The sequence below is a fragment of the Corvus moneduloides genome, chromosome 5 (assembly GCF_009650955.1).
Source record: "Corvus moneduloides isolate bCorMon1 chromosome 5, bCorMon1.pri, whole genome shotgun sequence".
In the NCBI taxonomy this organism is placed as follows: domain Eukaryota; kingdom Metazoa; phylum Chordata; class Aves; order Passeriformes; family Corvidae; genus Corvus; species Corvus moneduloides.
The window spans coordinates 8,600,095-8,614,551 of NC_045480.1; the positions used below are offsets into that span (position 1 = coordinate 8,600,095).

Genomic DNA, 14,457 nt, shown 5'->3' on the forward strand with positions numbered 1-14,457 from the left:
GCCATGGTGAGTCAGGTCTGCTGAGTGAGTGCCATGAGTACACATAGATCGGCTGGAAGACACCATCCCTGAGCATCGATCCACGGGAGGATGCCACCCCTGCACATGGATCAGCTGGAGGATGCCATCCCAGCAGGCAGAGGAGCTTGCACTTCAACCTACAATAGATATGAATTTCCACTCTGGAGAAAACACATTTTAATTATGCAAACTCTATGCACATTTTTAAAACACGGAAAGAAAAACAGGACCCTGTTCTTATCTTTTTGTGAAATCATTATTCATTTGAAATACATGGATAATTAACCACATTATCATGCAAATTTAAGTGAATTGAGCTGGCTGAATTAAAGAGACTTCACCTACCTAACCATAAAAATTGCAACACAGAGCTGTCCCAACGAAGCTCTGAGTGCTATTTTTAGTGCAGCGCTGTAAGAGAGGGCCTGTGGGAGGGCATCTTCCAAAGGAATGCAGACGGTATCTTTTAGGAGGAGTTAATCCTTAGGAAACCATTACTAGCTCTCACGAATGGCCGAGGGATATTTTTCTGGCTGGACTGGAGTTTATACACAGAGAGCCACATCCACCAAAAAAAAATCATGACTCATTGAATATAAGGAACAATTTACTGAAGCCAAATTTTCAAGTGCTCCTCCCTCTGCTCCTGCTCCCGCTCCCTTGGCTCGCTGTCCTTGGGGCACACCAGCCCTTTACTGGTGACAAAAACTAAGTTAAAATTTCTTATTTACTGCATCTGAATGAAAGCTGTTTAGCTTTTTCAGAATTACAGTTCTACAAAGTGCTCATGCCATACTTTTATTCACCTGAAAAATACCCAGCTACTGAGACCAACCTCTTTCCATTTCCTGTGGTCTTACAATTGCATCTTTGACTACCAGGTCTCAGGCACCAGTGCTTGAGGAGGACATACACTACTTCCCCTCATCAAAAAAGGACCATGTTAAGGGTCCTTGAAAATCTAAAGCAGACTCTGAATGGTGATTTTTCCAAAGATATTTTTGTTCTGGTTTGGTTTTTGGTTTGTTTTCTTTTGCCTGTCCACAATTAAATTTGATCTCTGTAAGAGAGTACAGATCATGCTTAGGAAATACCTTGGTTCTTGTTCACTTACAGCCTTGTGTGGGGTACCCCTTCCTGGTCATCCTTCCAGGACACCAATAGGTATTTCTAGCACAACGGCATTGCAGAATCACAGGGACACAACACAGTGGCCGATTGCAGATGCTGTGTTAATGAACATTGTCCTTAGATGTTCACAAACAGCTAAACCTGGCTATCTTTCCCCCAAATACCTTTAAAGACATAAACTCAGAATAGACCTGTCCAGGCTGATATGTTAACACATCTAAAGCATCAAAATCATTAAATGAGTCACATAAGCTCACATTTTACTGGTAAAAAGTACTTAGCAGCACCACCTTTGAAAAATATCACAAATGTCATATAAATGGACATTTTGAGATAAAGTTTTTTCTGTGTTTTTAGATGCACCACCCTCACCCTCTTCCTCCATTGCATACCTTACCTCAAAAACATTTGACCCCAGATGCAGTATTCAGGAATCTTTAGATGAAGGAGTAATCAACATGCTGCTTCTTACAGCAGGAATCCAGGAGTTCCCATCTTCCTGAAAGTGACTGGGACTTCGGTTGCCCAAGCAACTTCAGCAAACAGGACTTCAAAGCCTTTCAAAATAGTACAGCTGAAAAAAAAATAAATAAAGTTTGTAACTAGCCTAGAATTTTCAAATGCTTAACGACTTTTTTTATGGAGCACATTTGCACTTATCAGCCTTATCCAACATTTCAAAGGGCAAGCAGTGGTGGTCGGCTTGGCTGCCCATCCCTAGCACCAGCCCTTCCTTCTAATTTTGCCTCCTGCTTGTTGGAACTTGTTTTCGATTGCACATCTATGGGGGAAAGATTTACATTTTCCTGCATGTCTGCAAAAGGCCTGCCACAATGTCTGAGCCCTCTAGATGCTACAATAATAATAATAATAATAATAGTAATTACGAGCACGATTCCCAGTGTGCGCGGTGTGCAGCAAGGCAGCTGAGAGCCCGACCGCCAGCAGCTTTGTAGTCTGACATCTAATTACCAGCAAAGGAGAGGGTGGAGGAAGGCCAGCTATAGCAAAGGACAAGGGAAAAGCTCTTGGGAGAAAACTGGAGTGCTTTACAAGGTGGAGTTGCTCTGCTCAGCTGTGCTTAATGAAGATGCTGTGACTAAACACTTTTAAGGTATCACTCCAGAGAAATCCCTTTGTTTATGTTGGGAAAGCGTGTCTGGGTGGATTTGAGGTCCTTTTCTGCTGCTTAGGGAATTCCACAGGCTGGCATAGACCACAAAACACCCCTAAGCATCAGGAGAAATCAAGGAGCAGCAAATGAACAGGGATTGCCATGCCATCAGGGAATGCCAGTGGGTGGATACGGGCTGCACCAAGAGCAGGCACAGGAAATCTGCAGAGTCCCAAACCCCTCTGATTTATTGCCCCGGTGCAAACCATCTGCCCAGCACATGGTCAGTCAACCTGATGCCTCTAAGAAATCCCACCTGAAACCCAGCAGGCTTATGACCTCTTGGGTCATAAATACAGCTCTGTGTTTCTGCAGGGAACTGAGCTACATATTTCACTCAGAATGGTGAGCTGGGAGGGATATGGGTTGGGGTTTTGTTTTATGGGAAAAAATCTGCAATTTTGGAATTTGTTTTCTACTTCGAAGCAGGTAATAAATTTGTCAGGGACTGCAATTCCAAAATGGCTTCACATGAGATACATCAAAGTGTTTGGTGTCTATGAAATCTGACATAGGCCTTTAAAAATCATAAATTATCTTTTTCTATAAGACAGAAAGACATTGAACCACAACATTCCAAAATATAGAAAAATCTGGAGCAATTTGAGTTTATTTAATTTTTGTCCAATTCAAAGCATTTCTTCAAGAGAATTCTTTGCTCAAGACATCAGCATTTCCACTGGTCCCAATGTTTCCCATCCCTGGTGTTGTTACTGCACTTCTGCCCAAAAAGCCCTAAAACTTTTGAAGCCAAAGAAGACAGCTCGTGCTGGCAGCAGCTTTGGGGAATGGTCCCCATGTGCTGCTTGGGTCATGCTGGGATCGCCTGGGATACCCAGAGCAGACACCCAAGCATTCCCCCAGAGCCTTGTCAGCCAGGCACACGTGGCCAGCTGGTTTCTCCCACCACAGGCGGAGCCGGAGGGCACCGCACACGCGGCTGCCTCTGCACACAACAGCATCCCGCCAGGCATTTTCTTGTCTCAACAAATTATCCTGAAGCGCCTTAAAATATTCAGTTTGCTGGAAGGAATTGGAGAAACGTGAAGACATAGGATGCGTTTTGCTGAACAGAAAACTCTTGCTGCAAACAGTGAGGGCATGATACAGCACGGCAGCAGAAGGGGAGAGGGAGATGACAGCACAACGAAGCAAATGTTTTGCAGTGGCATTTGTCCTGGAGTGTAAATTAGGAGCTGGAAGGGCTCAGTGACAGTCCAGCACACACCAACAGCAGGGTCTGCGGGTGCATCAGGAGCCAGAGGCGGCAGCCCAGCCTGCAGGACCAGCTGCCGAGGCAATGCTAAAGGTAGTCTAAAAAGAAAGCACTTATCAGGGTGAGAAGGGCTGAGTATTTCATCACTCTGCCTCAATCAATGACTAGCAAAGCATGAGCAAAGAGGATTTCTGTTTTCTTAGGAGCTGTGCTCTGATTCAGAGTTTGCTGGGCTTGGGCAAATACCTTCTGTTGACTTAAGCCTTTCGAGAACGTTGTGTGAGCAGTGGGCTGCACCATCCCCCACCCGCTGGCATCTCTGCTCCTTATGGTGCAGGACACCAAAACACGGCATTTTTATAGAGAAAACACATAATACACATGGCCAGCCCAACACCTGTAAGAAGCAACAGGTTTGGTGTTCAGCTCTTCTTTTACCCACCTGCCCCATAGAGAAAGCCAAGCAAACCTTTCCCTGCTGGGGGAAAAAACGCTTCACCCCATCTGAGTGACTTGACCAACTCTGCCCTAGGAGATTTGTTATTTAAGGGACATTTCACTGAGCACACAGGTAGATTTGATTCTTAGGGCCTTGCATCCATGTGAGACAGCCTGGGAAAGGGCAGGGCAGAGCATTGGCAGGGCAGTGGTGGTGGCAGCAGCCACTGCTGGACCCACGGCGCCGGGCCCCTCTCCGCAGGCTGTGGGCAGGCTCTGAGCTGCACGGGGCAGCTTCACACCCTTGTCCACACGCTGGGACAACCTATATACAACTGTGGCGTCCAGCATCAGCCACTTCTGCAGCACAGATCCTCAGGCTGCTTTCCCACAGCTGAGCCAAGGAAAGTTCTCCAGCCCAGCGGCAGCGGGGCGCGCACGGACGCCGGGGGATGGCACAGACACGGTGACACGCTCAGCGCTGCCCTGCGAGGCACGCTGCCGCCGCACCGGGAGCCCTGGCCGTGGGAAAGCCTTTGATCTAACTACATCTCCCAGGGCCGCCTGCCGGACTCCGCTTCCACTTCGGTACCTGCTCTTGTAAACATCGGCGCCGGCGCACGCAGAAGCCACATCCTGTCATCCCCTTGTGCAATCTGCCGGGCCATCGCCCCCTTGGCCACAGCGCAGAGGGGTTGCGACACGCAGGGAGCGACACGTCCGTGTGGGGCAATGCAGGGCTGGGTCCCGTCGGGGCGCGGCCCCGGCTCCTGCCACCCGCACGCACCCGGCCTTTTGTTTTTTAAGTGACCAATACAGGCTACGTGCATCGGGAGATGGTTTCTGCAAGTAATTCTCCTCTCCACAGGAACATATATCTGACTTTATAATTCATGCACGCCTGGGAAGTTCAATCCAGTCTCACTGGAGCAGCAAGCTTGGCAGGAGTTTATTTATATAAAAGAGTGCATGCAGTAGCATGGAAAAAAAAAATATCAAATCTATCAGAAACCAAAAGTCTTAATCCTAAACCAGCTTTGCTTTTCTTAAAATATGGTCTAGGGAAACTGCTTTTTAAATGTGGCTTCCATGTAGCTTTGGCTTTAATATTGCAATCCCTGCAGAATAGTGTTATAGTATAATAATTAAAACATTTACAAAATGAAGATAATCTATGGCTGATCCAAGTTTCTATGGAAATTTGGAGGCTATGCTGTATGCAGCTGTTCCCAACTAATGCAAAGGTTGGCTGTAGCTTTACTTCCAAGCCTGTTTGTATCTTGGGGGATAATTTATCTGTTCTGTTTACACAGTTCTCAGCTTGCACAGCCCTAGAGTGTAACATTCCTATGATTCCCAAGCAAAAGGGTGCTTTATCCTCCCAGCTCAGGCTAAGCAATTAATGTTCTTAGGTTTAATGAGGCAGCTCTGCTGAAAGGTGTGGGTGCTTGCTCTGGTGTTGCAGACATTGCACTGCATGAGATCCACCAGAACAGCAGACACACAAGGGGTGGAATGCAAACCCTTGATCATGCTGACCTGTTGTATCCCCAGACTTGGCAGAGGCTCTGCCAGATGATGGGCTGTGGGTATGGGCCCATCCCTGTGCCCTTGCTCCTGAGCTGATGGTTCCTGTAAATGGGTTTTGGTGAGCCCATGAAGGGTAAACACAGACCAGAGGAAGCTGAAAAAAGGCAGTTTCCCCCCAGGATGTGGCTGGCATCTTAAGAGTAGGAAAGTATGTCTCTCTAAAGTTATGGGCACCCTTATACCTGTCACCCTATTAACACTTTCACAGACTCACACAGATCAGGGGAAGCTGTTGGATGACAAAGAAAAAGGGAAGAAACACCCGAAAAAGGATCTTAAATACAATGCTGAAGGACTTTTGGGGCTTATACATCATAAACGAGCCTGTTAAAAAGCTGGAGAACCTGCAACTTCTTGTGGGGGAGCAGAGAGCAGGCACTTGCTACCCGCTCATTGTCGTGACATGATTATGTTTTACATTCACAAACCTATCTCCAGTTAGTCTGTGGCTGATATAAGTAGTTTTCACTTTGCAATGTTAAATTACTAATGAAGAAAGTATTAATAACCTCTAAGCAAAGAAAGTTCGCCAGAGGAGCAAAGCTCTAGCAGCTACACAATGGCCCCAGGGGTGTAAAACCTTCAAGCCTCATTGAATCAACAGCATGAAAATCTGCTTTTTACAAAGGGAGAGAAAACCCTGCCATTCAGGAGCGCACAGAAGAAAATCTTTCAGCTGAAGTAAGGCTGGAGGTTCCCATCCTGAACAAATATTTAGTACCATTCACCAAATGAATCTCTTAACATTAGTTTGAACTCAAAGACAGAAAGTCATAAAGCTTCACAGTGGGAATTAAAAAAAAAAAGGCCAAACAACTAAAAATAAGCCAAAATACACACAAAAAAGTCCCAATCCCAGTATTTTAATTCCTGGTTGTATTTAGCCACTGCAGGACAGCTGAGTTACAGTTGGGATGGAGGTGGCGATGGCTCAAAAGTGTCATTGATTTTAGAGAATAACTGTATTCAGCGGTCCTCAGTCACTTCTCAGTGAAAATCATTTGCAAATAAAGATACATATCCCAAGACATTAAAAAGCCTGTTAAAGGGGGCCTACAGGAATGCTGGAAAGGGACTTTTGACAAGGGCATGTAGTGACAGGACAAGGGGTACAGCTTCAGACTGACAAGAGGGCAGGTTTCGATTAGATGTTGGGAAGTCTTTATTGTGAGGGTGAGGACAAGAGATTTGAATACACATATTTGGTATTGCATAAGCATGTAAGCCAGGCTGAGATCACCCTGAACTCCTCTGCTTCCCCAAAGGGCAGGATCAGTTCAGCCCCAGCAGGCACAGACTCTGCCCTGATGGAGAGCAATGGCCTGTTCACCCTCTGGCCTCTCTGACTTGTGTGTGGGGAATAAGGAATGGGTTTTGATGTAACACCAGAGTGATTTCCTAGAAGACAACAAGATTTGCTGAGCTGCCTGTGCTAAAGGATTGTTTGCAGAAGCACAGGTCTCTCTGTGTCCATGCCAGGGTTTGCAGCAATAAATCATAGGTTCACTTGGATGCATTCCTTATTGCCTGTGGGAGCCCTGTTGCTAAGTCACACAATTATGTCACTATGCAGCATCTATGATTTTTTTTGTTCCCCAAAAGATCTTCTGGGCATACAGGTTTCCTTAAGACAAAAATCTTAAATTTCCAGTTACACATCACCTAGATTTTGGTCATCATTTTACCTGCAACCTAGACAGCCCATGAAAATATGTCTTCATATGGTTCTGTGCTGGGTTATAACATTGGCCACCTCCATCAGAGCTGCTCACTTTCCTTTTTGGGACAAAATAGATAAAATATTATGGGGTTCAGTAGTATCTGTTTCTAGCAGTCCTACATCAGTTCCTGATCATCATCATCATAAACCATAACAATACAAAAACGCAACTAAGATTTATCTTGAGATTAAGAAACAGGTCTCCTTCAATATCTTAAGAAATCCATTAGAAAGCAATTTGCAGTCTGATTGCTTTCTGCCCAGAGAAGCTGTGGATGCCCCATCCCTGGAAGTGTTCAAGGCCAGGTTGGACAGGGCTTTGAGAAATCCAGATTAGTGGGTGGCATCCCTGCCCATGGCAGATGATCTTTAAGGTCCCTTTCAACCCAAACCACTCTGTGATTCTGGTTTGCAGGACACCACCTCTCTTACTCTAATGGCCAGTTTTGTTGTTTCTATGATTACACTGTTTTAAAGCCAGAGCCTAGAAATTTCTGCACATATTTAAACCTCTCCCTGTACACATAAAGGCTTTGGATTTTTTAAAAAAATTATTTAGATTCTGGTATTTTCTTTGTGACTGCTACTGCTACACACATTAAACCAACTCTGAAGTTAAACAGCAATTAGAGCAAATGTTAAGATCATCAGCCACTCAGGTCTATTAAAGCAGAAAACTATTTTTGAGGCAATCCAAGAAACACAGCCCAGCCAGCCAACAACAACACACCTTCCTCGTAAAGGCACAGGTTTCGGTGCAGCCAACAAGCAGCTGCATCTGACCCCTGAGCTCAGAGGAGCCCGAGCGCCAGCTAAAAATGCAGCTGCAATGTAGATACATCCTGGGAGCACATTGCCCTTCAGTTTCCTTTCCCAAAAAAGGGGGGGAGGTGCGTGGTGTCCAACTGTGCTGTGAGCATGCCCACCTGGACAGAGAGATACAAGAGAAACCTGTTAAAAAGAGCAAACTGGAGCCAGACCTGAAACTGTGACAAGATGGTGCAAGCTGGGATCCAGGAGTACATAAGCTTCTCTTGCAGAACCAGTTGTCCTCATCCCATGCAACTTTGGTTTCCACTGACAGGGAAGATCCTTTTTCTGTCATACATAGAAGACAGAGCACATCCTTCATCAGGCTTCAGCATTTGCATGGCAGAATGCATTCCTGATTAGAAATAGGCATAAACTTCCAATTAATTAACAGCTAAAAATTACTTTAAAGAGGTCTTTAAGATCCTTTTTTTAACTTCCTCTGGTCCCCTTGAAATTTAATAACAGAAAAACCCATGTGAAACTTCTAAGGTGTTTTAATTCACTTTAATTCTCAAATATATTACAGATTTTAAGAATAAGGGTTGTTGCCTAACGTTCACCCCGATGGAAAAGGCATCTTTCAGGCCATACTCCAAACTGCAAGGGTCCATTAAGGAGAAGGCTACATGAACACCCCTTCTCTCGTGTGGCTGCTTTGCCATGGTGTTCCTGGGATCCAGAGCAGAGGGGTGGGAGGGCAGGAGCCACCTGGTGGAAGCTTCTCAGGATCTCCATTGGCATGGTGGGAGCTTGCAACCATGGTGAAAAAAAGGAAGGGTTTTGGTAGCAAACCTGACCTTTATGAATACTGCTGGTATCATAAATATGTCTGCAGATCCTCACAAGATGCCTGTGGGCAAGAAGGAAGGAGCAGGACATGGTGCACACATGCAGGGGCACACCAGGAAGCATGAGAACTTTAAGCACCTGCCTTTAAATAATGCAAACCATGTTGTTTTCAGTCCTACCTCAGGCAGGCTTCCAACGTGTTCCTGGCATCCACACACCAGCTTCTCAGGGTTTAGTCCTGCAGTCTGCATCCATCCTTCCCTATCCTGTTTAATCAACAAGTTTGTAAAATGCTGATTCTGCAGGGATTTTTCCATTTTTCTCTGAAATGATGCTGTCACATGGAAAGGAGAACTCATCTATTGTACCAATGTGTAAAATAAAAAGGATGCCGATTGCAGAACAGAAAAATAATAATAAAAACAAAAAGGCACCAAGGCCATCTTTAAAACAGAAGCAAGTGATATTGAGTAGAGAAGAGCTAAGTACCTTGTTTATATACATCTCAAGTGCTTTTCCTTTGTGGAGTAAAAAAAAGAAAAATAAATATATCTGGACGTTCACACTCACATGGGGACATTACAGGTTCATTACACTTGTAGACTTTCTGTTTTCCCCAGTCCATTAACATCCCATCCCCACAGCTCAAGCAAGATTTCTCTGGAGATGTCACCTTCCTTCATCACATCTAATATTCAATAAAGACATAAGAGAATTTAATAACAGACTGCACAGGGGAGACTTCTGTTCAAACAGCCAAGGTTGCAGCTGATGGGATTTTACTACAGATGCTGAAGAAGTATGAGTGACCAGGAAACCATAGGGTGTTTAGTTTTGGAGGTCATGCCAGTGAAGCTACTGGCATCACCCCAGCCAACCCAAATTTGTATGAAACAAGATATAAAAGGCTTGTCCAGCCTTTCCAGCTTCATCTGATAGAGTCCAGTTCTCTGTCATTTGGCTCTATACATTTACAAAATTCCTAGGAGAAGTAATGCCTTCTCCAAAGGATCCTGAGACAACACAACAAGTAAAAGAGACCAAAGTGGTCAAAGTGAACTTGCACCCATCTTAATCACAGTTCCTGAATTTAACAGAGTATTCCTGGATTGCTTAAAAAAATCTGCTGCCCTACTTGAGAAACCAGCCCCTAGTTGGTCTTCTGCTGGAATAACTACTTACATGAAGAGCACAGTGTTTTATGGCCCCTCTCTCCCAGCCCTGATATAGTTTCCACAGCCAAAATTTTCAGGAACGACTATTGGGTTTGGGTACTCAAATTGAAAAACCTTGAGAAGCTAATGCTTTTATTTTTTGGATCTGGAAGTGAGCAAGCATTGTCACAGCAGTAGTCTTGTATAAAACCATCTCAAAAATTCCAGAAAAACTGGGAAATGAAGGTTACAAAAATACCACATCATTTCTAAAAATTGTGGCAAGCTAAATTGTGGCACACTAACCTGAGAGCTGGGTCTTGAGGTTCTGTATGGCTTATTCATGCAGTGCCTGCCAGGTTCTTTGTCATTCACCTTTTACAAATCCATGTTCACATATTCATTTTGCAGAGGTGTACTGGAGTGTTTTCTATAAATGCTTTTGCTGCTGGAGATGGGCGATTGGCTTCATGATTCTTCTCAGATGTGTGTTTAAATGGAGAAGGGAACAAGCCAAGTATAGACAGATGCTTGGTTACAAATATTATATATGTACTACGAGGTAAATATAGGTGAGAAATGGAAAATGTTTATTTGCTGAGAGCTGAGCCAGATAACCAGGGGCAATGCCCTTAAGAGTTAAGCTTCCAGTTTTGCCACCGGTTTGCTGAGGAGGACAGATATGCAAGGTATTGATGGCAGCTGCACCAAGGTTATTATTAAGTAAAGAACTCAGGACCCTTTCACTCCCCCTTTCTCACTAAATCTGTGAATTTAGTTTTTACTACACTAAAGACATCTCAACTTTTTATTTTCAACTATTTAATGTAAATTGCCAGATTTCTTGCATGCTTCAGGAGATTCCTTCCAAAATGGAGTAGGGTTGGTATTAATTTCTGGGCAGTTTTCTCCCAGAAACATCTCTATTTTTATTGTTCCTTCACAGGCTCAGTGATGCCCTCATTCTGGGCTCCCCACACTTGGTGCCCTCATCCTGCTTCTGGAGATCTGTCCTCGCCGACCTGGTGCATCACACACTTGTGTGTCGCCCACTTCTGCCACCCCAGGGAGTCCTCACCGTTTTGCTGCCAGAGCATTGAGCCACAGGGAAGAAGAGGTTTGTAAGGTCCAGAAACAATCTTAGGGAGAAGAAAGAAAATGCTGAGTGTTGGCTACTTGGCAAAGGCTGCGCATCTGCTGCTGTTGTGGAAAATGCCTGGGAGGCACCATTAACCATTGCTCTTTGCTACGGGCTGGCTTGTGTCCACACCACTAAGGACCAGCGCTCTCTGAAGGGCAGTGGTTACCTTCATGCTGCGCAGCACTTGGCCTGGGTCTCCTCTGAGCTTCCTGCAGAGCCCCACAGACCCCAGGTCAATAATTACTGCATTGATGATGGGTTTTTAAGTTTGAAATGGTGAAAGGAATGGGTGGCAGGCTGCCAGCATGATGTTTTTCAGCAGGGTGTGAAGGCATTTTGGGTTCTACAGCACAGCATGGAGGACAGTGGGCATGAGGTCTCCTGGGATGGCTGGAGGACTGTCCAGGGTACAGTCTGGTCCAGCTCATGCCAGGCTCTTCTGTCTGTGCAACCTGAAAAAAAGCCCTGTCAGTCATGTCGAGGTTTCTCCTTGGGAGAAACCAGTTGGTTTGCTCCAGAGCAGAGACAGGAGGGAGCTCATATGCATGCCATTGAGACAGCCGGTGAGCAGAGCCCGGGGAGAACAGAGGCAGCCAAATTGGCTGTGCAGACAGAAGGTGCTCTCATACCCCCACCATGGTCTCACCCAGCAAGATGTTAAACACAGAACAAACAATGCAATTTTTCCTGACCATCCCCTGCAGGATCAGCAGCGGGTCCCTCACTGGTCACTGTCATAGCCATCAGTTTGGAGGTGACTCTGGCATGTACTTCTTCAGCCACTATGAACTCCTTGAGCTTTGGCAGATGAGGCCAACCTTCATACCTTTGCTCTGCAATTTTTAAAGGTCAGTGCGACTAAACAGCAATTCTTCTGTATCTCTTTCAATTAGCCTTTAGTTTTGAGCCTGTCTTGGGGTTTAAACTCAGTCTTAAGATGTTAAGATGCATGAAACACCTAAAATCAAATTAAACAGCACACAACTGGTGGATTTCAATATCCCCCCCATCCCATTTACAGTCCATGTTTGCAGTCGTGCAGCTCTGACTGAAACCAGTATGAGACAACATTATTCTCTATCACACACAGTCTATTTACAGCAATACATGAAAATGTTTACCTTAAAATATAAATGTAATTATAAAGGTATAATTACAGATATGCCTGCACCTCTTTGAGCCACCTCAAATTACAGTTTCAAATTATAACAATAAAAAAGGATCGAATAAATGACCTTGATTAATTTCATTACAGAGCAGAGTGAGCGCCACTCAGCACAGGGTAAGCTTACACTGCCTGACCTCATTTCATCCGGCCTCCTCCCTGCACCCAAGAGCTCCTGATGGCACATCAGGTGAGTCGTTCCTCCCAAAGACAGTTGCTAAGCAATCAGCTGCAGGGTTATAAATGTTGAGTGCTTGATATACAGCACATGGGGGTAGAGATTAACTTTTTTTTTTTTTTTCTCCTTCTTTCCAGGTATTAAGGGAACCAGGGTGGCTCACCTGAACTGCACTGGAAGAGTTTGGAATCAGAAATCAACCCAGATTTAAGGCAGCCTTCAGTGTTTGTGTACAGATTGAACTGATTTATCGTGCGTGCTATGTGCCGAGTTGCAAAACCTTGCTATATTAGTGATTTAAAAGGAGGAACAATTTGATTTGTCATTACTAATAGGGATGTAACTAAATTAGTCTCCCACATACTTTATGCTGATGAGGTCTTGCTTAGATTTCCCTTTGTAGATTTACATCCTCACTAGCTTTAATCACAGCTAAGAAACATATTGTATGAGTAATACTATTATGAAATACTGAAGTATTTTCAGAGGGGTTTAGAAACCCAAGAAAATCATAGAAGTCAAAATCAAAGGTAAGCTTCAATATTCAGCCCTATGTTGTACATTTGATTAAATATTAATTCACAGCAATGTGTTGGGTACTTTCAACCAAGCTCTCTTGACCCATTTGAAATGCACAGTCACGTATATAAACTTGGCATTTGAAAAAGGACAGGTCAACGCTGTAGATCCCACTTAAATCTTTTCTACAGTTCTTGCTTAATTAGTGGTCTAATCCTACTCCTATAAGTTGTTGACTTGCTCGCAGTTGTGGAATTAGGAAAATATTGCTGTAAGATAGATAGCAGGCTTTGGGGAAAAAAAGTCTCTCTCTTTAATACTTTTTTTTTTTAGTGTTTTGATTGGTGTGGGTTTTTTTCGGGTTTTTTTTCTTTTTTTTTTTTAAGCAAAACAATAAGAGATGAAAGGAAGACAACCAAATCCTGGTTTAGTCAAAGAATATAACTTCTCCTACCAACAGCAGAATGTCTGGATGGGAACATTAGAAATTGGGCTGCTTTCTGGTTAAAAAGAGGAAAAAATGAAAAGCCACTGGGTAACTCCCTGAACTACAGTGGGATACAATGTGAGAAAAGAATCAGGAGGCTCCTTGAGCAAGCTGGGAAGCTGAAACATCCAGACTACAGCAAGACACTTCAGCACTTGTCTTCATCAGTGAAGCTAGGAATAGACGGTGCAGGTTAGCAGAGTGCTGCCTCTGCCCTGCAGCTCAGGGGGACATTACAGCCTTGGCCATGGCCAAAACATCCACAACTATCAGTGAGCAATTTGCTACTGTCAGCCCGTGCTTTGATGACCAAATAAATTCAGCACTGGGATGGAGCCACCTTTTTTTCCCATCCACAGTCATTCCTCAGTGCCAACTATCTTGCATTGAAATTTCTTTAAGGTTTTTGCTTGTGTGAAACTGTTAATAGCATTTCATTTGGTATCAAAGCTTTGATCTCCCCACTTAAATACCACATTAATGCAGAGCTCCCCTGGGTGGATGAGTTCACAGTATTAGTTAACCTCTTCTGCTGGAAGTCCCAAATATGATTTAGAAATAATTCTGTGCATTGTGACAGAAACAAAAACTCATCCTTAATTAAAATTATAAATAAAAGGGATTTCTATCCTTAGACTAACCCGAATTCAGACAGCAGCTTTGTGCTGCCTTTTCACTGCATTAAAGGAAAATTAAAATTCTGCATGCTCAGCTTGGGAGTCTAACTTCTGGTCAGAAAGCAGGGCATTTTCCTGAATAGCATAAAGCACCTGTGAGCAATAAACTAGCTAAATCCTCAAAACATTTAGATTTTGATCCTTCTTTTGGGAATAGAAACTGAGCTGCGGATTTTTGGGAACACCCAAGTTTCATTACTGCTGTCAACTTGTAAATGTTTTATTGCTATTTAAAACCCCTTTA

The 14,457-nt window shown here is 44.1% G+C and overlaps 1 long non-coding RNA gene across 1 annotated transcript; it reads right to left on the bottom strand.

Annotated features, from left to right (window-relative positions):
* Positions 1 to 844: 844 nt before the first annotated feature.
* LOC116443825 lies at positions 845 to 12,185 on the bottom strand. The gene is made up of 3 exons (XR_004240069.1): positions 9,072 to 12,185; positions 8,271 to 8,388; positions 845 to 1,726 (listed from the first exon to the last, which is right to left on the bottom strand). It is a non-coding gene; the product is annotated as an uncharacterized LOC116443825 (long non-coding RNA).
* Between the last annotated feature and the right edge of the window lie 2,272 nt (positions 12,186 to 14,457).